At 47.1% G+C, this 27,497-nt stretch overlaps 1 long non-coding RNA gene across 1 annotated transcript; it reads right to left on the bottom strand.

Annotated features, from left to right (window-relative positions):
• Positions 1 to 9,593: 9,593 nt before the first annotated feature.
• On the bottom strand, positions 9,594 to 27,149 carry LOC117522362. Its single transcript, XR_004564205.1, has 4 exons — positions 26,997 to 27,149; positions 11,268 to 11,271; positions 11,059 to 11,062; positions 9,594 to 9,605 (listed from the first exon to the last, which is right to left on the bottom strand). It is a non-coding gene; the product is annotated as an uncharacterized LOC117522362 (long non-coding RNA).
• Positions 27,150 to 27,497: the final 348 nt, after the last annotated feature.

Raw genomic sequence — 27,497 nt, forward strand, 5'->3', positions numbered from 1 at the left:
AGCAAATACACTCAACAAAAATATAAACGCAACACTTTTGGTTTTGCTCCATTTTGTATAAGATGAACTCAAAGATCTAACACTTCTTCCACATACGCAATATCACCATTTCCCTCAAATATTGTTCACAAACCAGTCTAAATCTGTGATAGTGAGCACTTCTCCTTTGCTGAGATAATCCATCCCACCTCACAGGTGTGCCATATCAAGATGCTGATTAGACACCATGATTAGTGCATAGGTGTGCCTTAGACTGTCCACAATAAAAGGCCACTCTGAAAGGTGCAGTTTTGTTTTATTGGGGGGGGATACCAGTCAGTATCTGGTGTGACCACCATTTGCCTCATGCAGTGCAACACATCTCCTTCGCATAGAGTTGATCAGGTTGTCAATTGTGGCCTGTGGAATGTTGGTCCACTCCTCTTCAATGGCTGTGCGAAGTTGCGACGATAAACTGGAGTCAGGTCGAGACCCCGATGAGGACGCCGAGCATGCAAATGAGCTTCCCTGAGACGGTTTCTGACAGTTTGTGCAGACATTCTTTGGTTATGCAAACCGATTGTTTCAGCAGCTGTCCGAGTGGCTGGTCTCAGACGATCTTGGAGGTGAACATGCTGGATGTGGAGGTCCTGGGCCGGTGTGGTTACACATGGTCTGCGGTTGTGAGGCTGGTTGGATGTACTGCCAAATTCTCTGAAACGCCTTTGGAGACGGCTTATGGTAGAGAAATGAACATTCAATACACGAGCAACAGCTCTGGTTGACATTCCTGCTGTCAGCATGCCAATTGCCACGCTCCCTCAAAGCTTGCGACATCTGTGGCATTGTGCTGTGTGATAAAACTGCACCTTTCAGAGTGGCCTTTATTGTGGGCAGTCTAAGGCACACCTGTGCCACTAATCATGGTGTCTAATCAGCATCTTGGTATGGCACACCTGTGAAGTGGGATGGATTATCTCAGCAAAGGAGAAGTGCTCAACTATCACAGATTTAGACTGGTTTGGAACAAATTGAGGGAAATGGTGATATTGTGTATGTGGAAAAAGTTTTAGATCTTTGAGTTCATCTCATACAAAATGGGAGCAAAACCAAAAGTGTTGCGTTTATATTTTTGTTGAGTGTAGATCCGGGCTGGATGTAGTCCAACATCTGGTACCAATCCTGAAAACAGATCCGGTCCAGACAGTTTTTGCACCCTGGCCCAGACTCCGCTTTACAGTTCTGGAACAGATCCGGTCCAGATCTGAACTGGATCCGCAAAAGACCAACCGTTTACAGACCATATCTGGCACGGATCTGGGACAGATGTGGTCCGCATCACAGCACCGTGGCAGCTTAATTTGAGTCCACCTGATTGGACATGTTTTGGAAAGGCACACACCTGTCTAGATATAAGGTCTCACAGTTGACAGTGCATGTCAGAGCACAAACCAAGAATGAAGCCAAAGGAATTGTCTATAGACCTACGAGACAGGATTGTCTCAAGGCACAAATCTGGTCCAGAGTGCTCTTGACTTCAGACTGGGGCAACGAATCATGACCCAAAGCACACAGCCAAGATATCAAAGGAATGGCGTCAGGACAACTCTATGAATGTCCTTGAGTTGCCCAGCCAGAGCCCAGACCTGAATCCAATTGAGCATCTCTGGAGAGATCTGAGAATGGCTGTGGACCGACGCTCCCCATCCAACCTGATGGAGATTGAGAGGTGCTGCAAAGAGGAATGGGCAAAACTGCCCAAGGACAGGTGCACCAAGCTTGTAGCATCATATTCAAGAAGACTTGAGGCTGTAAACTCGTTGACTGGGCTACTCTCTGGGACATAGTGAAAATTTGCATGATCGCAAATTATTTCCTTATCATAGCCAGCCAGACACTGAGTGTTGTACACTGCAGTGACAGAATCCCTGAATTCTCCCCTGTGAATTGTGGTGTTCCTCAGGGATGTGTTGTGCCTCCGACACAGTTCAGTGGTAGCATGGATTGAGTTTTGCTTAGAGCTGTAGAAACCAGCAGGTTCGTGTCTTTGTTCGCGAGGAAAGATTTACCGACTTTGACTTCATGGATGATGCATTTGCAATTGTCCTGATCAAGACTAAAATCTAGGCTTTCGGTGACTTCCTAGATTCAACATCAGAATTGTATCTGCATGCGCTGAAAATGTGAGCTTGAGGGATTCACATATGTCAGTTGTGACATCCATATTTCAGGACGCTCTGTCTTTAAAGATCAAGAGATGCCAGGGAAGAGTTTATGGAGTCACGAGGTCACTGAAGATGGCAATACCTTTGCAGGAGAATGAAAGTCTTGAGGTGCTTCGTTTACAAGGTTATGAGATGTGGAAGCAAACTAGTGACCTAAGGCAATGAGTGGATGTCTTTGGTCTCTATGGGGAATCTTTTTGTCGAATGAATGGTTATCTGAGAGACTCAGATGAGGAATATCACTTGCATTATGAGAGAATGTCAGCTATGACATTTTGACCATGCAACATATTTCTCTGAGCATGAGCCAGCATACATGTGCCTCACTGTTGTGGACCCCAGCAACAGGGGAAGGCCAAGGAGATGCCTCAGTTTGACCTAGTTGCCACTGATAGGTTACTTTCAAAGGCCGGGATGGACAATTGTTGTGCCTGCCACCCACAATGGTTCCGTTATACTGTGTAGATCAATCAAGAAAAGTGATTGAGTCTATTAGTTCATGCATTTGACTCTGCCTCAGCCACAAAACAAGCAGAGTTCAGTGATAAGATGAGGCAGAGATCGGTTAACACAAGCAAGGTCAGAAATACAACAAGACAAAACAGGACTATGGCGTGAGGCAGGAAAGTGAAAAAAAAAACACAACAACAACAATCTGGCGAGGGACTGTGAGAGCTTAAATACTAGTGGAATAATCAGGGTGTGAAATGAGGTGCTGGAAGTGGCGTGACTGACAAACACAAAAGCAGGGGCAAGATAGTTAAGTGACACATAAAGCAAAGCAGACAAAAGCAAGAGAATTAAGTGACACAAAAACCCAACGGTGAAAAGTGCCACAAGGAAGATGAGACCGAAAGACTAGCAATTAAATGTGTACAAAACAAAAAGGGGAAAACTAGGGCATAAGGTGACGAACCCCAAAAGAAGACAACAAGAAAAATAAAAGACTAACCAAAACAGAACAGACTATGGCTGAAGTAAAAATGTAAATACAATAAACGATAATTTGGCAACATAATCTATTGCCTGAAGAGAAAAGAAATGATCAACAGAAACAAAACCAGGGACTACAGAATAGAGGTAATGCAATAAATGACTAAACCACAAATAAATGATAACAGAGAATTTAAAACCAGTAGCAAACGTATTACACGAGAAAAAAAAAACAAGCAGAACGAACCAAGACTTAAATGACAATGTATAATAATATGAAAAGTAAAACCATAAAATCCTCAGCAGAAACCTCAACATGAATGAGGGGTAAACCCAGACATGAACCCCAGGCCAGGGCAGAACCTGACAGCTCATGATGGTGAAGGTACCACAATATAATTTCATGACAGTATCATCATGAAATTATTTTGTGATGATATCATGAAATTTAGTGTGACACGGAGAGGGAGGGGCAGCGTTGGGATTATGGTTAGGGTAAATAATAGTGACTGAAACCTTACCGCGTCATGAAATCACGGGGGTGGGGGGGGGGGCTGGGTAGATGCATCTACAGTTACATTTCTTGATCAATCAAATTAGAAATCAAAAGTTGAACTTTTTCCTTTGGAAATTACCGTTTTTCTTTCTTAAACGTCTATATACACAAATCAAAACAGTTGTGTTTGTTGGAAATTCTCAGACTTAACCTTCAAACCAGCAATGTTGGGAAATATACTCAACAAAAATATAAACGCAACACTTTTGGTTTTGCTCCCATTTTATATGAGATGAACTCAAAGACCTAAAACTTTTTCCACATACACAATATCACCATTTCCCTCAAATATTGTTCACAAACCAGTCTAAATCTGTGATAGTGAGCACTTCTCCTTTGCTGAGATAATCCATCCCACCTCACAGGTGTGCCACTATCAAGATGCTGATAGACACCATGATTAGTGCACAGGTGTGCCTTAGACTGTCCACAATAAAAGGCCACTCTGAAAGGTGCAGTTTTATCACACAGCACAATGCCACAGATGTCGCAAGATTTGAGGGAGCGTGCAATTGGCATGCCGACAGCAGGAATGTCAACCAGAGCTGATGCTCGTGTATTGAATGTTCATTTCTCTACCATAAGCAGTGTTGCCACAGTTACTTTGAAAAAGTAATCCAATTACTGATTACTGATTACTCCTTGAAAAAGTAACTTAGTTACTTTACTGATTACTCAATTGTAAAAGTAACTAAGTTAGATTACTAGTTACTTTTTTAGTTACTTTCCCCAGCTGCCGACAACAACCCATGTCAACATGACAATGATACCTGTTTTGCCAAAACTTACTTTATAGTCAGCCTTTCTTGACTTCAATGAAAACAAATACTTGTTTTATAAAAAGTTAAATAAAGACCTCTTTCTTGACCTCATATTTAACTGTTGACAGCACTGTAACAGTAAAACTTGCAATTTCAAACCTACATTGTTTATAAATGTAACTATTAAATTCTAACATTTTTCTAACATTTAAATTCTCTCTAAACATTTTACTTGTCGAAATTATTATTTTAAGCAGTATTAGTAGTTGTAGTAAAAAAAACGGCTTCAAAACTGTACCTTTAATCTAGGGGTGTTGTGGGGGGGGCACATCCCTCCCCCACGCCCCCATTCCATTTGGATTCGCCCCTGCTTTGGCGTTTGAGCACAAAGAATGGATAACATTTATTTATACAGAAAACAGGACCAGATTTACAGGTAAGGAAGTTTTATTGCGTTTTCACATCATGTGGTCCTCAGAAAGAGAGTTTAGGTGCATTTGAGTGGAAAATAGTGTTAGTTGTTGATGCGTCGCGGAGGATCAGCTGTTTTTAACGAGACGATACGGAGCGGCTCAGCTCAGAATCCTAAATAAAGGAGGGAAAAAAGTATAAAAATGTCTTTGTAAAGCTCAGTGCAGGTGTGCTGATCACCGCGCTTTAAGAGGAGACGACGAGTCGAGCAGCTGCAAAAAAAACACGGATGAAAAGCTCACAGCTCACTGAAAGTGGGACGTTCAGTCGAACCCCGACCTCCTGCCCACGGACCAAGTTTAATGCTGCTATCAACCCACAATGAAAAATAATAGTAACGCACAGTGACATGGAGAAGTAACTTTAATCTGATTACTGATTTGGAAAGATTAACGCGTTAGATTACTCGTTACTAAAAAAAAGTGGTCAGATTAGAGTAACGCGTTACCGGCATCACTGACCATAAGCCGTCTCCAAAGGCGTTTCAGAGAATTTGGCAGTACATCCAACCAGCCTTACAACCACAGACCATGTGTAACCACACCAGCCCAGGACCTCCACATCCAGCATGTTCACCTCCAAGATCGTCTGAGACCAGCCACTCTGACAGCTGCTGAAACAATCGGTTTGCATAACCAAAGAATTTCTGCACAAACTGTCAGAAACCGTCTCAGGGAAGCTCATCTGCATGCTCGTCGTCCTCATCGGGGACTCGACCTGACTCCAGTTCGTAGTTGTAACCGACTTGAGTGGGCAAATGCTCACATTCGCTGGCGCTTGGCACGTTGGAGAGGTGTTCTCTTCACGGATGAATCCCGGTTCACACTGTCCAGGGCAGATGGCAGACAGCGTGTGTGGCGTCGTGTGGGTGAGCGGTTTTCTGATGTCAATGTTGTGGATCGAGTGGCCCATGGTGGCGGTGGGGTTATGGTATGGGCAGGCATCTGTTATGGACGAAGAACACAGGTGCATTTTATTGATGGCATCTTGAATACACAGAGATACCGTGACGAGATCCTGAGGCCCATTGTTGTGCCATACATCCAAGAACATCACCTCATGTTGCAGCAGGATAATGCACGGCCCCATGTTGCAAGGATGTGTACACAATTCTTGGAAGCTGAAAATGTCCAAGTTCTTGCATGGCCGGCATACTCACCGGACATGTCACCCATTGAGCATGTTTGGGATGCTCTGGACCGGCGTATACGACAGCGTGTAGCAGTTCCTGCCAATATCCAGCAACTTCGCACAGCCATTGAAGAGGAGTGGACCAACATTCCACAGGCCACAATTGACAACCTGATCAACTCTATGCGAAGGAGATGTGTTGCACTGCATGAGGCAAATAGTGGTCACACCAGATACTGACTGGTATCCCCCCCAATAAAACAAAACTGCACCTTTCAGAGTGGCCTTTTTTTGTGGACAGTCTAAGGCACACCTGTGCACTAATCATGGTGTCTAATCAGCATCTTGATATGGCACACCTGTGAGGTGGGATGGATTATCTCAGCAAAGGAGAAGTGCTCACTATCACAGATTTAGACTGGTTTGTGAACAATATTTGAGGGAAATGGTGATATTGTGTATGTGGAAAAAGTTTTAGATCTTTGAGTTCATCTCATACAAAATGGGAGCAAAACCAAAAGTCTTGCGTTTATATTTTTGTTGAGTGTAACATTTAGATGCACGAAACTACTTTGATTAATTCAAATATGCACTCAGAGCTTATTCAGTGCTGACCTTTCAAATGATTCAGTGTCTCTGCCTGTCACACTTCCAGGCAGTCCTACATGGCCCATCATTTGCATTTTCCATCATTTCTCTGAAATTACAAAATAATAAAGAGAACAGCCACCCACACACATACAAATAATCCTGTTGCACAAGCACAGGTCCCTGTGGCGTGCACATTGCCAACCCATCTCAGTTTATAGATACACAGCAAAATGCTCTGTGTTAATTAATCTCACACAATATTAAAATTGCTACTATTCCTGAGTTTATAACATTCCTAAAGTTACAGTTTTGAGTGTTAGAATATAAAGTTTTTAGTTAGTATAATACAGAATATTTCAGGGGAAACTTTCAAATGACTGCACAATCACCAAATCTGGGAAAAATACTCCTTAGAGAACGCTCATTTGAAAATGCCCACGGGCCTCTCAGTTTTTCAATATGGCAGCCATTTTCCAAGATGGCCACCATGCTTAGTAAAGAAAGTCTTTTGGTGATAAGTACAGTAGTTTTGAGAATAGCAGTAGTGCTATGTTACTAAAAAGATTAATCCAGGTTTTGTGTTGTGTGGGCCGCTGAAGAGGAGGTACTGCTGGCCCACCACCACCAGAGGGCGCCCTGCCTGGAGTGCGGGCTCCAGGCACCAGAGGGCGCTGCCACCTTATGGGAGCAGCCTGGGTGACAGCTGTCACCCATCACTGGACACAGCTGTTCCACTCAGCACGGAGGTATATCAGTAGGACGGCGTCTCCACCTCAGTGCCGAGATATTTTGTTCATGTAAATGGGGAATCTTCTTCACAGACTAAAGTTAATTATGGAGTTCCACAAGGTTCTGTGCTAGGACCAATTTTATTCACTTTATACATGCTTCCCTTGGGCAGTATTATTAGACGGTATTGCTTAAATTTTCATTGTTACGCAGATGATACCCAGCTTTATCTATCCATGAAGCCAGAGGATACGCACCAATTAGCTAAACTGCAGGATTGTCTTACAGACATAAAGACATGGATGACCTCTAATTTCCTGCTTTTAAACTCAGATAAAACTGAAGTTATTGTACTTGGCCCCACAAATCTTAGAAGCATGGTGTCTAACCAGATCGTTACTCTGGATGGCATTTCCCTGATCTCTAGTAATACTGTGAGAAATCTTGGAGTTATTTTTGATCAGGATATGTCATTCAAAGCGCATATTAAACAAATATGTAGGACTGCCTTTTTGCATTTACGCAATATCTCTAAAATCAGAAAGGTCTTGTCTCAGAGTGATGCTGAAAAACTAATTCATGCATTTGTTTCCTCTAGGCTGGACTATTGTAATTCATTATTATCAGGTTGTCCTAAAAGTTCCCTAAAAAGCCTTCAGTTGGTTCAGAATGCTGCAGCTAGAGTACTGACGGGGACTAGCAGGAGAGAGCATATCTCACCCGTGTTGGCCTCCCTTCATTGGCTTCCTGTTAATGCTAGAATAGAATTTAAAATTCTTCTTCTTACTTATAAGGTTTTGAATAATCAGGTCCCATCTTATCTTAGGGACCTCATAGTACCATATTACCCCATTAGAGCGCTTCGCTCTCAGACTGCGGGCTTACTTGTAGTTCCTAGGGTTTGTAAGAGTAGAATGGGAGGCAGAGCCTTCAGCTTTCAGGCTCCTCTCCTGTGGAACCAGCTCCCAATTCAGATCAGGGAGACAGATACCCTCTCTACTTTTAAGATTAGGCTTAAAACTTTCCTTTTCGCTAAGGCTTATAGTTAGGGCTGGATCGGGTGACCCTGGACCATCCCTTGGTTATGTTGCTTTAGACGTAGACTGTGTTTCATAATTATTGTATGGCCTTGCCTTGCAATGTGGAGCGCCTTGGGGCAACTGTTTGTTGTGATTTGGCGCTATACAAGAAAAAAGTTGATTGATTGATTAATATCGCCTTGAGTTTAAGGTAATCCTTCTCTGCAAACGTATACTAAAGATAAACCTTGCTAAACCTTTTCAGGACAGCTGATTACAGAAAGCAACTTGCTCAGATAAGTACTCACCTTTCCTGCTTCTGTGTAACAAGAGGTGGAGGCGGCTTCGCCCCTCTCCATCTACTGGGTGCGGTCGCATCCCTACCTGTGTGTTTGTGCTCTTTCCCGCCAGCAGTACCGGATCCGACGAGCGAAGGCAGTGGCCACCTGGGAATTCGGGACTTGGCGGTTCCAGTACTTCTGGGTTTCGGTGGCAGAGGAGATCTGGGTGGTTCCGGTTCGACTAGGACGGACGTCTCCTACCTTCGAGCCTGCCCACACGACACCAGCAGATTTCGGCTTACACCTCCAAATTATTGATTGTTGTATTAGTTGTGCTCTTTTCACAACAGTAAAACTTGTTCTTTACTTTTCTCCATTGTCCGTTCATTGCGCCCCCTGTTGTGGGTCCGTGTACCTACACTTTCACAACAGGATATCTCGGCCAGCGTCATGGACCCCGAGGGGCGTCAACCGGCTGTTGAACGGCCAATGGAAGAACAAGGCGCGTCGGCGGCTTCGGGAGGGGTAATCGGTGAGTTGCAGCGGATCCTCACCGCTTTCACCTCTCGGATCGATTTAATGACCGAGCAGCACGTTCTCCTAAACCGCAGGGTGGAGGCTCTCGCCGCACAAGTGGAGGCGCGCCCTCCGGGCGCCGCTGCGGCTCTCCCTCCCGAGGACCCTGCGCGTGAAAGTGACGTTCCACTGGTCGTTCAACGGTCCCTTCCTCCGTCCCCAGAAGCATGCATAAGCCCTCCAGAACCGTACGGAGGCTGTGTGGACACGTGCGCGGATTTTCTGATGCAGTGTTCGCTCGTCTTCGCACAGCGTCCCGTGATGTACGCGACTGACGCTAGCAAAGTAGCTTATGTAATAAATCTGCTTCGCGGGGAGGCACGCGCTTGGGCTACAGCGCTCTGGGAGCAGAACTCACGGCTCCTTCATACATACGATGGGTTTGTACGGGAGCTCAGAACGGTGTTCGACCATCCCAACAGAGGAGAGACCGCTTCAACCGCGCTACTGTCAATGAGACAGGGGCGTCGGAGCGCAGCTGCCTATGCAGTCGCCTTCCGCATCGCGGCGGCGAGATCCGGCTGGAATAGCACTGCCCTCCGCGCCGCCTTTGTAAACGGACTGTCACTGGTCCTAAAAGAGCACCTGGTGGCGAAGGACGAACCGCGGGACTTAGATGGGCTCATCGATCTGGTCATACGACTCGACAACCGGCTAGAAGAACGCCGTCGGGAAAGAGGCGAAGGGCGTTGGCCAGGCACGCGTCGTCCCTCTCCCTTCCGGTTCGACCGAGCTCCGCCCTCCCCACGCTCCTCTGTTCCTGCGCTCCGTGCGCCTACGGCTCCCCTGCTGACGAAGCTATGGACACGAGCAGGGCATACATTTAGGGCACCTGGAGCACAAAGGAGGCGGGCCTATGGAGCTTGTTTTGTTTGCGGCTCGAGTGAGCATCTTGCAAACGACTGCCCCGAGCGGTTAAACTCCAACGCCCACCCCTAGAGACTGGGGCCAGGGGTGGGCCAAAACATTCACGTGGGACACACCCACATTGCCACACGACTCCCAGTCACGATCCTGTATGAGGATTAACCCTGAAGGCCCCAGCACTGGTGGAACACGGCTCTGAAGGGAATCTGCTAGACAGCAGAGGGGCCAGGGAGATAGGGCTCCCTCTGGTGGCTCTTACCTCGCCTGTACAGGTTCGGAGCACTAGATGGCTCCCTACTCCCACCGATCACACATAAGACACCTCCAGTAACTCTGTGTGGTTCAGGTAACACCCGGGAGGTGATCGAGTTCTTTGTGACTCAGTCACCTCCCGTGTGGTTCTGGGCTTTCCCTGGATGCTAAAGCACAATCCCGGATCGATTGGCCGTCCGGGGTAGTGGTACAGTGGAGCGAGACCTGCCATCGGGAGTGTCTAGGTTCCTCGGTCCTCCCGGCTCCACAGCTAAGGAGGAGGTCCGAAGTCCCGCCCAATCTGAAGGCGGGTGCCGGCGGAGTACCATACCCTCGCTGACGTGTTCAGCAAGGATCTGGCTCTCACGCTTCCTCCCCACCGCCCGTATGATTGTGCCATTGATTTGGTTCCAGGCAGTGAGTTCCCGTCCAGTAGGCTGTACAACCTCTCACGGCCGGAACGCGAATCAATGGAGACCTACATCCGGGACTCATTAGCTGCCGGGGTTGATCCGGAATTCCACCTCCCGATGGGTGCTGGTTTCTTTTTTGTGGGTAAAAAAGATGGGCGGGCTTCGTCCATGCATTGATTACAGGGGGTTGAACGAAATCACGGTTCGCAACCGATACCCGTTGCCCTTGTTGGATTCAGTGTTCACCCCCTTTGCATGGAGCCAAAATCTTCACCAAGCTTGATCTTAGGAATGCGTATCATTTGGTTCGGATCCGGAAGGGAGACGAATGGAAGACGGCATTTAACACCCCGTTAGGTCATTTCGAGTACCTGGTCATGCCGTTCGGTGTCACTAATGCTCCCGCGACTTTCCAAGCATTGGTAAACGATGTCTTGCGGGACTTCCTGCACCGGTTCGTCTTCGTGTACCTAGACGACATACTCATCTTTTCCCCGGATCCTGAGACTCATGTCCGGCATGTCCGTCAGGTCCTACAGCGGTTGTTGGAGAACCGCCTGTTTGTGAAGGGCGAGAAGTGAGTTCCACCGCACTTCTTTGTCCTTCTTGGGGTTTATCATCTCCTCCAACTCCGTCGCCCCTGATCCGGCCAAGGTCACGGCGGTGAGAGATTGGCCCCAACCCACAAGCCGTAGGAAGCTGCAACAGTTCCTCGGCTTTGCTAATTTCTACAGGAGGTTCATTAAGGGCTACAGTCAGGTAGTTAGCCCCCTGACAGCCCTGACCTCACCAAAAATCCCCTTCACCTGGTCGGATCGGTGCGAAGCCGCATTCAAGGAGTTGAAACGGCGCTTTTCGTCTGCACCAGTTCTGGTGCAGCCCGATCCTAGCCGCCAGTTAGTGGTTGAGTGGATGCCTCGGACCTCGGGGATAGGAGCGGTGCTCTCCCCAGAGCGGGAAGACCGATAAGGTCCTTCACCCGTGTGCCTATTTTTCCCGCAGGTTGACCCCGCTGAACGGAACTATGACGTCGGCAATCGGAAACTCCTTGCTGTGAAAGAGGCCCTCGAAGAGTGGAGACATCTGTTGGAGGGAACAGCCGTGCCATTCACGGTTTTCACTGACCATCGGAACCTGGAGTACATCAGGACCGCCAAGCGGCTGAACCCCAGGCAAGCCCGCTGGTCACTGTTCTTTGGCCGTTTTGACTTGGCCGGATTACCTACCGTCCCGGGACCAAGAATCAAAGATCGGATGCATTGTCCCGGGTACACGAAGACGAAGTCAAAACGGAACCGTCGGATCCCCCGGATCCCATCATCCCGGAGTCCGCTATCGTGGCCGCCCTCACCTGGGACGTGGAGAAGACCGTCCGGGAGGCCCTGACCCATGACCCGGACCCCGGAATCGGACCAAAGAACAGACTATACGTCCCACCAGAAGCTAGGGCTGCAGTACTGGACTTCTGTCACGGTTCTAAGCTCTCCTGTCACCCTGGGGTGCAATGGACCGTGGCAGTCGTCTGGCAGCGCTTCTGGTGGGCGTCCCTAGAGGCCGACGTCCGGGACTACGTCCAGGCCTGTACCACCTGCGCCAGGGGCAAGGCCAACCACCAAAGGACCTCAGGGTTGCTACAGCCGCTGCCCGTCCCACATCGCCCCTGGTCCCACATCGGCCTGGACTTTGTCACGGGCCTCCCGCCGTCCCAGGGAAACACCGTCGTCTTCACGGTAGTGGACCGCTTCTCCAAGGCGGCCCACTTCGTGGCCCTCCCGAAGCTACCAACGGCCCAGGAGACCGCGGACCTCCTGGTCCACCACGTCGTCCGTCTGCATGGGATACCATCAGACATCGTCTCCGATCGCGGTCCCCAGTTCACCTCGCACGTCTGGAGGAGCTTCTGCCGGGAACTGGGGGCCACGGTCAGCCTCTCGTCTGGGTACCACCCCCAGACCAACGGGCAGGCAGAGCGGGCAAATCAGGAACTGGAGCAGACACTTCGCTGTGTGACAGCCGCGCACCCCGACGGCCTGGAGTACCACCTGGCCTGGATCGAGTACGCCCACAACAGCCAAGTGTCATCAGCCACCGGCCTCTCCCCGTTTGAGGTGTGCTGGGGTATCAGCCCCCCTTGTTTCCGGTGGTTTGAGGGATGGAGGTCGGTGTGCCCTCGGTCCAGGCCCAACTACGGAAGTGCCGTCGGGTGTGGCGTGCCGCCCGCTCTGCTTTGTTGAAGGCCCGGACGAGGGCGAAGAAAACATGCAGACCGGCGGCGGGCCCCGGCCCCAAGTATCGTCCTGGGCAGGAGGCTGGTTTGTCCACCAAGGACATTCCTCTGCAGGTGGACTCTCCAAAACTTCAGGAACGGTACATCGGACCTTTCAAGATCCTCAAGGTCATCAACCCCCGCCGCAGTGAGGCTCCAGCTTCCGGCCTCACTGCGGATCCATCCAGTTTTTCATGTTTCCCGGATAAAACCCCATCACACCTCACCCCTCTGCACCCCGGGTCCGGCACCACCTCCTGCCCGGATCATCGACGGGGAACCGGCTTGGACTGTGCGCCGGCTCCTTGACGTCCGTCGAATGGGCCGGGGTTTTCAGTATCTAGTGGACTGGGAGGGGTACGGTCCCGAGGAGCACTCCTGGGTGAAGAAGGGCTTCATCCTGGACCCGGCCATCCTGGCCGACTTCTATCGTCGCCATCCGGACAAACCCGGTCGTGCGCCAGGAGGCGCCCGTTGAGGGGGGGGTCCTGTTGTGTGGGCCGCTGAAGAGGAGGTACTGCTGGCCCACCACCACCAGAGGGCGCCCTGCCTGGAGTGCGGGCTCCAGGCACCAGAGGGCGCTGCCACCTTATGGGAGCAGCCTGGGTGACAGCTGTCACCCATCACTGGACACAGCTGTTCCACTCAGCACGGAGGTATATCAGTAGGACGGCGTCTCCACCTCAGTGCCGAGATATCGCCTTGAGTTTAAGGTAATCCTTCTCTGCAAACGTATACTAAAGATAAACCTTGCTAAACCTTTTCAGGACAGCTGATTACAGAAAGCAACTTGCTCAGATAAGTACTCACCTTTCCTGCTTCTGTGTAACAAGAGGTGGAGGCGGCTTCGCCCCTCTCCATCTACTGGATGCGGTCGCATCCCTACCTGTGTGTTTGTGCTCTTTCCCGCCAGCAGTACCGGATCCGACGAGCGAAGGCAGTGGCCACCTGGGAATTCGGGACTTGGCGGTTCCAGTACTTCTGGGTTTCGGTGGCAGAGGAGATCTGGGTGGTTCCGGTTCGACTAGGACGGACGTCTCCTACCTTCGAGCCTGCCCACACGACACCAGCAGATTTCGGCTTACACCTCCAAATTATTGATTGTTGTATTAGTTGTGCTCTTTTCACAACAGTAAAACTTGTTCTTTACTTTTCTCCATTGTCCGTTCATTGCGCCCCCTGTTGTGGGTCCGTGTACCTACACTTTCACAACATTTTGAGTATATTTCTTATTGTTACACGGGAAACAAGGTACCAGTAGATTCAGTAGAGTCTCACAAATCCAACAAGACCAAGCATTCATGATATGCACACTCTTAAGGCTATGAAATTGGGCTATTAGTAAAAAAAAAGGTAGAAAAGGGGGTGTTCACAGTAATAGGAGCATCTGCTGTTGACACTACAAACTCAAAACTATTATGTTCAAACTGCTTTTTTAGCAATCCTGTGAATCACTAAACTAGTATTTAGTTGTATAACCACAGTTTTTCATGATTTCTTCACATCTGCGAGGCATTAATTTTGTTGGTTTGGAACCAAGATTTTGCCCATTTACTAGTGTGCTTGGGGTCATTGTTTTGTTGAAACACCCATTTCAAGGGCATGTCCTCTTCAACATAAGGCAACATGACCTCTTCAAGTATTTTGACATATCCAAACTGATCCATGATACCTTTTATGCGATATATAGGCCCAACACCATAGTAGGAGAAACATGCCCATATCATGATGCTTGCACCACCATGCTTCACTGTGAACTGTGGCTTGAATTCAGAGTTTGGGGGTTGTCTCACAAACTGTCTGTGGCCCTTGGACCCAAAAACAACAATTTTACTCTCATCAGTCCACAAAATATTCCTCCATTTCTCTTTAGGCCACTTGATGTCTTCTTTGGCAAATTGTAACCTCTTCTGCACATGTCTTTTATTTAACAGAGGGACTTTGCGGGGGATTCTTGCAAATAAATTGGCTTCACACAGGCGTCTTCTGTCACAGCACTTACAGGTAACTCCAGACTGTCTTTGATCATCCTGGAGCTGATCAATGGGTGAGCCTTTGCCAATCTGGTTATTCTTTTATCCATTTTGATGGTTGTTTTCCATTTTCTTCCACACGTCTCTCTTGTTGGATTTGTGAGAATCTGCTGGTACCTTGTTTCCCATGTAACAATAAGAAATATACACAAAGCTGGATTAATCTTTTTAGTCACATAGCACTACTATTATTCTGAACACTACTGTATCTCAAAAACGTGATTTGTAAAAAGTTAACGCCAGATTCATATCAGATTCAGCGCCCCCAAACTACCCAAAATCTGTTGAAAAATTTAATGCAAGAAAAATCATGTTGACCAGTGTGATATTTTACCAGAATTGGAGCTCCTTTAACTTTTGGCCCCTTTACAAATTGAAATTGACCTTTGTAACAAATTGTGCTGTTTTTACCACGTAACATTCAGTCAAAGATAATGCAAATATACCTTTTTGGAATCTTTATACTCCCCCTCTGACTGCCACCTTATCGTGGTGGGGGAGTTTGCTTACCCGGATGATCCTAGGAGCTATGTTTCAGCGGCTTTGTGCTCCCTGTAGGGTCTCCCAAGGCAAACGGGTCCTAGGTGACGGGTCAGACTAAGGGCAGTTCAGAACCTCCATGACCAGTAAAAAATCAAGGACAGAGACGTTCCCCGGTATGGCGGAGCCGGGTTCCCACCCTGGAGCCAGGCCTGGGGTTGAGGCTCGCGCGCGAGCGCCTGGTAGTTGGGCCTTAGCCCATGGGGCCCGGCCGGGCTCAGCCCGAAAGAGCAATGTGGGCTCGCCCTCCTGTGGGTTCACCACCTGCAGAGGGGGCCATGGGGGTCGGGTGCAGAGAGGATTGGGTGGCAGTCGAGGGCGGGTGGCCCAGCGGCCCGGTCCATGCTCACAGCCCCTGGCTGTTGAGACGTGGAATGTCACCTCACTAGGGGGGAAGGAGCCTGAGCTTGTGTGGGAGGTTGAGAGATACCGACTAGAGATAGGCGGGCTCACCTCCACGCACAGCTTGGGCTCTGGTACCCAACTCCTGGAGAGGGGCTGGATGCCTCATTTTTCTGGCATTGCCCACGGGGAGAGGCGGAGAGCTGGGGTTGCATTGCTTATTGCTCCCCAACTCAGTCGCCATGTGTTGGAGTTCACTCCGGTGAACGAGAGGGTCGCGTCCCTACGCCTTCGAGCAGTAGTGCAGAGTACCTGACCTTCCTGGAGTCCCTTGGAGGGGTACTAGATAGCGCTCCAACTGGGGACTCCATTGTTCTCCTGGGGGATTTCAATGCCCACGTGGGCGGCGACAGTGAGACCTGGAGGGGGGTGATCGGGAAGCACGGCCTCCCGATCTGAACCCAAGTGGTGTTCAGTTGTTGGACTTCTGTGCTAGTCACAGTTTCTCCATCACAAACACCATGTTCAAGCACAAGGGTGTCCATAAGTGCACGTGGCACCAGGACACCCTGAGCCGGAGGTCGATGATCGACTTTGTAGTCGTATCATCTGACCTTTGGCCACGTGTCTCGGACACTCGAGTGAAGAGAGGGGCAGAGCTGTTGACCGATCACCACTTGGTGGTGAGTTGGATCCGCTGGAAGGGGAGGAAGCCAGTCAGACCTGGCAGGCCCAAACGTATCGTGAGGGTCTGCTGGGAACGACTGTTGGAACCCTCTGTCAGCGAGGTTTTCAACTCCCACCTCCGGGAGAGCTTCTCCCAGATCCCGGGGGAGGTTGGAGACATGGAGTCTGAGTGGACCATGTTCTCCACCTCCATTGTTGATGTTGCCGCTCGTAGCTGTGGTCGCAAGGTCTCTGGTGCCTGTCGCGGTGGCAATCCCCGAAGCCGGTGGTGGACACCGGAAGTAAGGGATGCCGTCAAGCTGAAGAAGGAGTCCTACTTATCTTTGTTGGTAGGTGGGATCCCAGAGGCAGCTGACAGATACCGGCAGGCCAAGCGTGCCACAGCCCGTGCGGTCGCAGAGGCAAAAACTCGGGTCTGGGAGGAGTTCGGGGAGGCTATGGAGGAGGACTATCGGTCGGCCTCAAAGAGATTCTGGCAAACCGTCCGACGCCTCAGGAGGCGGAAGCAGCTCTCCACCAGCACTGTTTATGGTGGGGAGCTGTTGACCCTGACTGGGGATGTTGTCGGGCGGTGGAAGGAGTACTTTGAGGATCTCCTCAATCCCATCGTCACATATTCTGAAGAGGAAGCAGACACTGGGGACTCAGAGGCGGACTCATCCATTACCCAGACCGAAGTCACCAAGGTGGTTAGAAAGCTCCTCAGTGGCAAGGCTCCTGGGGTGGATGAAATCCGTCCTGAGTACCTTAAGTCTCTGGATGTTGTGGGACTGTCTTGGCTGACACGCCTCTGCAACATCGCGTGGCGATCAGGGACAGTGCCTCTGGATTGGAAGACCGGGGTGGTGGTACCTCTGTTTAAGAAGGGGGACCGGAGGGTGTGTTCCAACTATAGGGGGATCACACTCCTCAGCCTCCCCGGTAAGGTCTATTCCAGAGTACTGGAGAGGAGAATTCGACCGATGGTCGAACCTCGGATTCAGGAGGGGCAGTGTGGTTTTCGTCCTGGTCGCGGCACACTGGACCAGCTCTACACGCTCCATCGGGTGCTCGAGGGTTCATGGGAGTTCGCCCAACCAGTCCACATGTGTTTTGTGGATCTGGAGAAGGCGTTCGACCATGTCCCTTGGGGCACCCTGTGGGGAGTGCTCTGGGAGTACGGGGTCCACGGTCCTTTGCTAAGGGCTATCCGGTTCCTGTACAACCGCAGCAGTAGCTTGGTTCGCATTGCCGGTAGTAAGTCAAACCTGTTTCCAGTGCACGTTGGCCTCCGCCAGGGCTGCCCTTTGTCACCGGTTCTGTTCATTATTTTTATGGACAGAATTTCTAGGCGCAGCCAGGGTGTAGAGGGGGTCTGGTTTGGGAACCACAGAATCTCATCTCTGCTGTTTGCGGACGATGTGGTTCTGTTGGCTTCGTCAAATCAGGACCTTCAGCGTGCACTGGGGCGGTTTGCAGCCGAGTGTGAAGCGTCCGGGATGAAAATCAGCACCTCCAAATCCGAGGCCATGGTTCTTGACCGGAAAAAGGTGCTTTGCCCTCTTCAGGTCGGTGGAGTGTCCTTGCCTCAAGTGGAGGAGTTTAAGTATCTTGGGGTCTTGTTCACAAGTGAGGGACGGATAGAGTGTGAGATCGATAGACGGATCGGTGCAGCATCTGCAGTGATGCGGTCGCTGTATCGGACCGTCGTGGTGAAGAGAGAGCTGAGTAGGGGGGCAAGGCTCTCGATTTACTGATCGATCTACATTCCGATCCTCACCTATGGTCATGAGATTTGGCTCATGACCGATAGAACAAGATCACGAGTACAAGTGGCCGAGATGAGTTTCCTCCACAGGGTGGCTGGGCGCTCTCTTAGAGATAGGGTGAGGAGCTCGGAGTCGAGCCGCTGCTCCTCCACGTCGAAAGGAGTCAGTTGAGGTGGCTTGGGCATCTTTTCCGGATGCCCCCTGGACGCCTCGTGTTCCAGGCACGTCCCATTGGGAGGAGGCCGCGGGGAAGACCCAGGACACGCTGGAGGGACTACATCTCTCGGCTGGCTTGGGAATGCCTTGGGGTTCCCCCGGAGGAGCTGGGGGAGGTGTGTGTGTGGATCGGGAGGTTTGGGCGGCTTTGCTTGAGCTGCGTCCCCCGCGACCCAACTCCAGATAAAGCAGAAGAAAATGGATGGATGGATGGATGGAATCTTTATAGTCAGGCAAATATTGTAGTACTGGAGCTCTTGGCAAAATGATATTATACATGCATTAATGGTGAATCTCATCCAGGTGGAAATATTGCTCCATTTCAAGAACACTGAGGACAGGCTGTTGTGGGACACAATGACGTTGCTTATATTAGTAGATACTTTTCAGGATGATTGGAGCATTTGAAAATGTTGACCCCAGAGTAATTCCTCATTGACCCCCTGTCAATGGCTGTCATACATAATTATCTGGTGATATATCCCTTAGGGCCCCTTCACACATAGTGCGAATTTGGTCAAATTGCACATTAAGTGTGCATGAAGCAGGAATCGTATGCAAACCGTGTCATTTCGTATGCAAACTGTTGTGTGTTGGGGGGTGTGGCTGGATGTTTTGGTGTTCTTTTCTTTTCTTTGCTCTTCAGGTGGCATGAGAACTGATTTGTCTGTGGAGAAGGTGCTGGCTGAAGAATCCTCACCCTCATCAACATCATGTGTAGCACCTGTGACTGGTGCTCACATGCAACCTTAAAGACTTTCAGCTGAAGCAGATAATTGGATGGCGTTCTGCATTTAAGGCATGTGTGATTCAAGCAGAACTGCCGGGAACTCGACCTTGTGATGTCCGTTTGTGAGACGCTGAGGACCGCGCCTGGGTTTGACACATCGAGCCCGTGAAGCAAGGAAGGGTGAGGACACTTGCTGTCAGCACACATTAAAGGTGATTAAGTGTTCGACTAATTGTTGATAGTAACTTGGTGTTTTGTTACGCAGTATACTGGAATTGTGATGAGAATTGTGCAGTTTGCTTCTCACTGCTGTGGCGTGCAGGATAAGTGATCCTCCACTTGTTGTGAGAAGCTGCTCATTTGCATAAAGTTAAAAAATACAGACCTGAATGTGTTGCTGATAGCGTGTGTCTTTTGAAAGATATTGTTGTAACTGCTGACTTACCTCACCTCTTCTTTGCTTCACAGAGAGTCAGTTTGTCGTGTCCACCTGGGGGGTGTTTGTCTGGTGGTAGTGGGTCCAGGAACGCCGGGCTTCTATCCTTTTGGGTGCTTAAGAGCGTGCCAACAGTCACTCCACCAGAAGGACGTTCTTTTAGTTTTGTACACATTATTATGCACAGGTGAAAAATAAATTGTTTCTGTTGTTGGAACCGCTTTCTGGTTATTTTTAGCGCTGGGTTCTGTCTGACGCAGGTCCGCTCCTCAACTCGCGTCGACACATAACACAAACCATGAAATTTTGTAGCTGCTTCCAAAGCCTCGTTCACCTGTTGCTACAACTATTTGCGCACGCCAGCGGCTGAAAGAGTGTGCACTGTGAGATCCCATTGATCCCGGTCACAGCAGGTGTTGGCCAAATTGCAGCATCTAACACCACTTGCATGGCACTTAGACAGTGCGTGGCCATTCGCACTGTTGGCACAACAGACTGCAGACAATCACTGTCCTACTCACAGTGAAATTTGTCTAAGTGCCCCACGAGTGTGGCTTTGGTGTGTGCGCTGAACTGACAGGAGGTGTGGCTATGACAAAAGCGGCCATGGAGATCTGTCATTCTGGACAATCCAGCTGGACAGTACTGTGTTTGACAGACATGGACTAACAACCGACCTCTGGACATACATGTGTCTGTTTGCTGTCATCAAGTGGACATAAATAAAAACATATCACTGTGGTGATGGGCTGCAGTAAGCGAGCTCATGTGTGTATGTCGCACACATGGACAGGCTGCCCCCAGGTTGAAACAGACCGTCGGATCATAACATGCAGCAGGTGATCTCCCTGTCACGTCACCCATGATGCAGTGTCCTGTGGTGCACCATCCACAAGACACACATCAGCAAGACGCATCCTAGCCGGCTACAGACACGCCAGCAGATGTGGACTTCAGCAAACTGGTTCTCATTCATGTCATTTCATGACTGTACGTCAGTGATCATGGGTCAGCTACAGAGGAACAGACAGATCATATTTGTATTGCCCGCTTGATAAGAGGGATTTAATACAATGCAATATTTTTATATGCCATGTCATTTTTATTTATTTTTTTAATACGTACATGTGCTTCCTGATATGAGGCTGTTTTCAGTACCTTTTATAGTACAGTGATGGTAGCTCACTTGGTACAGTTTCTGACTGATAATCAGAGCTTTTGGGAGGTGTGGGTTCAAATCCCATGGATGACGTATTTTTAAAAATTTTTTCTTCATTGCTGCGGCTGGGGAAAAGCTGCTGTGTTCCTGCATGCACAAACCGTCATACCAGCATCATGCACGCTTGCCCGTTAGCGCAATGTTTTGTGGTGCGCACATACCAGCTGCTCCGACGGTTGTCGCCCTGGAGTTGTACATATTCGCACTGTGTGAAGGGGCCTTTAAGGGTGGTAAATTTTGCTACCCTCAGTGGTATTGACACAATTTAACTTAATTTTCAATTTATTTTCATTTATATAGCTCCAAATCACAACAAAGTTGCCTCAAGGTGCTTCACACAAGTAAGGTCTAACCTTACTAACCCCTAGAGCAAGCACACAGGTGACAGTGGTAAGGAAAAACTCCCTCTGATGATTTGAGGACTAAACCTCAAGCAGACCAGACTCAAAGAGGTGACCCTCTTCTTGGGCCATACTACAGACACAATTTACAGTACGAATATACAGGCAATTTTGGGAGTCCATGGTGGTGCACAGGATGGGAGGCCTGCAGAAGAAAATACCCACTCCCATCTTTGGATAGAGCCGCACCTCAAACAGAATCAGGCAGCAGAAAAAACGACAAATACAGTATAATTTGTCAGCATTAAGCTTCACTAAAAGACCCAAACTTTAGATAAAGTTGAGGCCGTGGCCTGCTCTCTTTACTAATAAAATGACAGTGGTACAAAAGACTTTATTGATATAAACAATACACCTCAGCAAATCTCTCTAATCTATAAGTTACATTGTTTAATTTTTTTACGCTGTGTTCACACGCTGCCATGAAAAGCAATCAAAAGAGTTTCACATTCACCAGTGACATCATCATCATGTCCATTAAATGACTAATTGGTTATCTGTTGATTGACTAATAGTTTAATTCAATAAAATCCAGAAGCTGACCTGTGACAAACTCTGCATTTGTAATGTCCTGCTTGTTGCACGTGGATATAAATGTTGTGTTGCAAATAATTTTGACAGGAGCAGACAGCAGCAAATGCAAAGTGTTTTCACAGCAGATAAATAAATCATTTATTTAGTAATTAACACTAGACAGGCAGCCATGATAAAGCAGAAGAATAAATGAGCGCCGTTGTGACAAGCTGAAAGGAGCTTATCGTTTTATCATAATGTTGCAAATCCACACCAATTATTCTTCACAGGGGCATGAAATTGATTCTAAATATTTTCTTTTTCTTGTCCACACGCATTTGATTTCAGTCTCATTTTCAGGCAGCTCCTGCAGCTTTTGCATGATGTGATTTTTGGTCATTTGTGTTTCACAATGACACACTTATTGTGGCTTTATTGTGTCAAACTGAATTTTCAGTACACTGTTGAATCCTATAGGATTCAACATTCTGGCCACACTTTGACCATCAGTGATGAAGACAGAGATGTTTTTATTAAGTGTCCTGACAGCATGGTGGTCTGCATTCAACACTGATGGTCTTCAAAGAAAATGGGGTTTCCGCAACATCAACGCCACCTGCTGGACACCACATGTCAACCGACTGTGACGGGAAAAGGAAATAAAAAGAAGGACCTTTGAAAATTTCTGCACCTACTGTGCCCGAAAACAAATAGAAGCTTTGACGCCTCAATGAGGAGTGTTTCACACAGTTAAAGATTTTTTTTTTTAAGAAAAAGATGAGTTTTGTGTTGGATTGTGACAGAGGAAACATTTTTATGCAAGAACACGTCCTTCCTTGACTTCAGGAGAACAGAAAGTACAGCCCACCTCCCCCTTTGTATGAATGGAGAAGCAGTAAAGACTGAAGTTCCTTGGAGTCACCTTGTCCAACCATCTGTCATGGACCTTCAACACTTCAAGCCTGATCAAAAAAGCCCAAGAAAAAACTGTTCTTTTTGATGAAGCTGAAACAAGCACAGTAGCCCAGAAACTGCTGCTGAATTTCTATAGAACCATTGACAGCATCCCCACATTCTGCATCACTGTGTGGTACAAAAGCTACACAGCCACTGAGCTGAAGGACCCAAGACTGCACAGCGTGCAGTAGGGTCAAAGCTCCCACATTTAGACCATGTCTACACCAACTATCCGAGGAAGAAGGCCGGCACCATTATTTCAGACACTTTTCACCCTATTCACCCTCTATTTGAACTTCTGCCATCAGGCAAACCCTACAGAATAATCCAATCCCACACAAGCAGACTGAGGAACAGCTTCCACCTGATCTGTGGCCTCCATCACACTCCACCGAAACCCCCATCCCAACTATTCATCCACTACAATAACTCTCAGGAATGTTGCACTTTATATAATCACTCTCTCAGGACTAATGTTTACAGCAGTTGTTTTGTGTTAATGAACATGGCAGAGATGCCAATCTAAATTTCATTGTACTTGTATAACGACAATAAAGTCTCTTCTATTTGTTTTGAAATTATCTGACTAAAAACCTTTTTTAACTTGCTTCCATAAATACTTTTCAATTTCAGTTTATTTTCATTTACAGTAATGTTCAGAATAATAGTAGTGCTATGTGACTAAAAAGATTAATCCAGGTTTTGAGTATATTTCTTATTGTTACATGGGAAACAAGGTACCAGTAGTATGCACACTCTTAAGGCTATGAAATTGAGCTATTAGTAAAAAAAAAAAAAGTAGAAAAGGGGGTGTTCACAATAATAGTAGCATCTGCTGTGGATGCTACGAACTTAAAACTATTATGTCTTTTTTAGCAATCAAGTGAATCACTAAACTAGTATTTAGTTGTATAACCACAGTTTTTCATGATTTCTTCACATCTGCAAGGCATTCATTTTGTTGGTTTGGAACCAAGATTTTGCTCGTTTACTAGTGTGTTTGGGGTCATTGTCTTGTTGAAACACCCATTTCAAGGGCATGTCCTCTTCAGCATAAAGCAACATGACCTCTTCAAGTATTTTGACATATCCAAACTGATCCATGATACCTGGTATGCGATATATAGGCCCAACACCATAGTAGGAGAAACATGCCCATATCATGATGCTTGCACCACCATGCTTCAGTATCTTCACTGTGAACTGTGGCTTGAATTCAGAGTTTGGGGGTCGTCTCACAAACTGTCTGCGGCCCTTGGACCCAAAAAGAACAATTTTACTCTCATCAGTCCACAAAATATTCCTCTATTTCTCTTTAGGCCAGTTGATGTGTTCTTTGGCAAATTGTAACCTCTTCTGCACATGTGTTTTATTTAACAGAGGGACTTTATGGGGGATTCTTGCAAATAAATTGGCTTCACACAGGCGTCTTCTAACTGTCACAGCACTTACAGGTAACTCCAGACTGTCTTTGATCATCATGGAGCTGATCAATGGGTGAGCCTTTGCCATTCTGGTTATTCTTCTATCCATTTTGATGGTTGTTTTCTGTTTTCTTCCTAGCATCTCTGGTTTTTTTTTGTCCATTTTGAAGCATTGGAGATCATTGTAGATGAACAGCCAATAATTTAGGCCACTTAGGTGCCTGGTCTTGAGAACCAGGGAATGACAAAGTAAAGCCACTTAAATCATTCTAGAGTCAGTTTTAATCAGAAATGAAGCAAAACTCGGTGACGCTATGAAATGACAGACGCGCAGTGAACGCATCAGCTAGCAGCTCGTGTAGCTGCGACACTCTGATTGCTTCCTCTGTCTTTTATGATGAAATAATGCTGAATTTATGTGGAAATGATTGTTGTACAAAACCTTCAGATATCTGTCGCTGAGATAGATGATGACTGGAGTGCAGTTATAAGGAGAAACGAGGCAATAATCTATGAACCATAGCTAATGACACATGCACAGTGGTGGCAGGGGGACTGATTTTTAGGGGGGGCCATTTGGTCGGCAACACCTGAAAAATCACTAAGGACCCCTTGGGAAAGGTCCTTAATCCCCAAGTTGCTCCTGGTGTCTCGTGAGTGCCTTGCATGGCAGCATCCTGACATCGATGTGTGTGTTTATGCGAGGCATCATTGTAAAGCGCTTTGAGCGTCTGATGCAGATGGAAAAGTGCTACACAAATACATTCCTTTCACAGCATTTTGCTTTTTCCCACATTTTGTTATGTTACAGCTTTATTCCAAAATGGAGTAAATTAATTTTTTCTTTCAAAATTCTACTTACTATACCCCATATTGACAATATGATAAATGTTTTTGAAATTTTTGTAAATTTATGAAAAATAAACTAAGAAATCATGTGTACATAAGTATTCACAGCCTTTGCCATAAAGCTTAAGATTGAGCTCAGGTGCATCCTGTTTTCACTGATCATCCTTGAGATGTTTTTACAGATTAATTGGAGTCCACCTGGGGTAAATTCAGTTGATTGGACATGATTTGGAAAGGCACACACCTGCCTACATACAAGGTCCCACAGGTGACAGTGCATGTCAGAGCACAAACCAAACATGAAGTCAAAGGAATTGTCTGCTGACCTCCAAGATGGGACAGACCTTCATGGCAAAAGGCTGTGATCACTTATGTACATGTGATTTCTTAGGGTTTTTTATTTTTAATAAATTTTCAAAAATCTCTAACTTTTTTCACATTGTCATTATGGGGTACTGTCTGTAGAATTTTGAATTTCATCCATTTGGAATCAGGCTGTAACATAAAATGTGGAAAAGTAAAGCACTGTGAATACTTTCTAGATGCACTGTGTATTTGCTTTTTTTCCCCCACATCAGAGCTTTCAGTGATGTGTCACATTTTTGCAATTCACACGCTTGACAGAAGCTGACATGCATGGTGTTCTGCTGCACATGATGAGTGATTTGGGGATTAAGGTTCTTTCTCAAGGACACCTTAGTGTTGGAAATGAAAGTGGTACAAGTAATGTTCATTACTTCCCCACCTAGTTTTTTTCCTTCTACCCAGTTGGAGACTCAAACCCAAATCCCTCCAGTCACAAGGCCACCTCTCTAGTTTCAAGGCACTAAAAAATATGTATAAAGCTCATCTTAATACTGCACGTATAAACAGCAGGAAAGCTCTGTGTCTGACTTTAGACCAGGTTTATGGTGGTCCATGGTGCAATCACTTTCTGCCATCTCGCAGTAAAAATGCACCTAAACACACCTCATGCTAAGGACAAGTAACAAGGATTTTTATGAGCAGTGTGTGCAGGCCAGTCCTCACCCTCCAGCCATTACTCTGAAACTGACACTTCACCGAAGAACAAACTGAAACATTTAATAATCTCTATTTGCCTCACAATGCCTCTTCAGCCATTGCCTGAGGCATATCTGCCTTAGTGGCAAACCTTGCAGTCTTGTTGAATGCATTTTATTCCTCTAGTTTTTTCTTTGTTGTTTTTTTTTTTTTTTTTAAATAAAAAAGGCTCTGTCATAGAGAAATTAGGGTTATTGTGTGTAAAAAAAAAAAAAAAAAAAAAGGCTTTAGACTAATGGGGCAAAGAAGGGAGGACCCCTCGCCTCTCTGGCTACACACCTGCGCTGGCACTGTAAGCTGGAGTAAAAAGGGTATATCACACGCAGTCTGTCAGTCCAAAACAGAGTTGGTGCATATTTTAAGCAAAGGAAGGTGAAATGTTTTTCACACTGGCACTATGGCAGCAGTGAGTGCTGCCTGTTATGCCATGCTTATGAAACAGAGTGAGATTGATGCTTTGTCAGACACACGTTGTTCTTTTTCATAGGAAAGACTTATTGATGAATGCATTTCTGTAGAACATTGTGTTACCAGGTTTGTTTCAATGTCAACTCAAATGGTGATCAGATAAATGCAACAATGACACTTAAATGGACTTCATTTATATAAATGGTAAATGGACTGCATTTATATAGTGCTTTTCCATCTGTAACAGAAAGCTCAAAGTGCTTTACAATAATGCCTCACATTCACCCTGATGTCAGGGTGCTGCCATACAAGGCATTCACTCCACACTGGGAGCAACTACGGGACGGTGGTGGAAGACATCAAAAGCAATACACTTCTCACTCATGGTAATGGTAACATGAGATTTAATTAAACTGACTAAAGCAACTGAACTACAAAAACACAATAAATCAATAACACGAACAACACTGTTAAACCAACATGAACTACAATAACAACATTTAAAACCCCAAACTCTCATGGTGCATTGCAGCACAATGTCCACTGTTTACTGGTTAACCCTGTGGGGCCGACGCCATTGTATACAATGGCTAAAACCAAGCTTTACTAAATTATAAATAACTTTTTAATGATATGAGATAGAAACTTACTTTTTTTTCTTTGCTGAGAAGTTAAATCTGTGGACTTTTGAGCCAGCCATCGGCCATCTTTGTACTCCTCATAGAAGCTGTGTGATGACATGCGCAATGTGAGTGTCCAATCGGAATTGGTTCACCATCACATGGTTTTCCAAAATCCCAACGTAGGGCAGATTTACCTCACGTGAAAAGCCAAAGATCGTTTTCAGGAGTGATATGTTACTAGTTGGCCTGTTTGAATAGC

The sequence above is a fragment of the Thalassophryne amazonica genome, chromosome 12 (assembly GCF_902500255.1).
Source record: "Thalassophryne amazonica chromosome 12, fThaAma1.1, whole genome shotgun sequence".
NCBI classification, from domain to species: Eukaryota; Metazoa; Chordata; class Actinopteri; order Batrachoidiformes; family Batrachoididae; genus Thalassophryne; species Thalassophryne amazonica.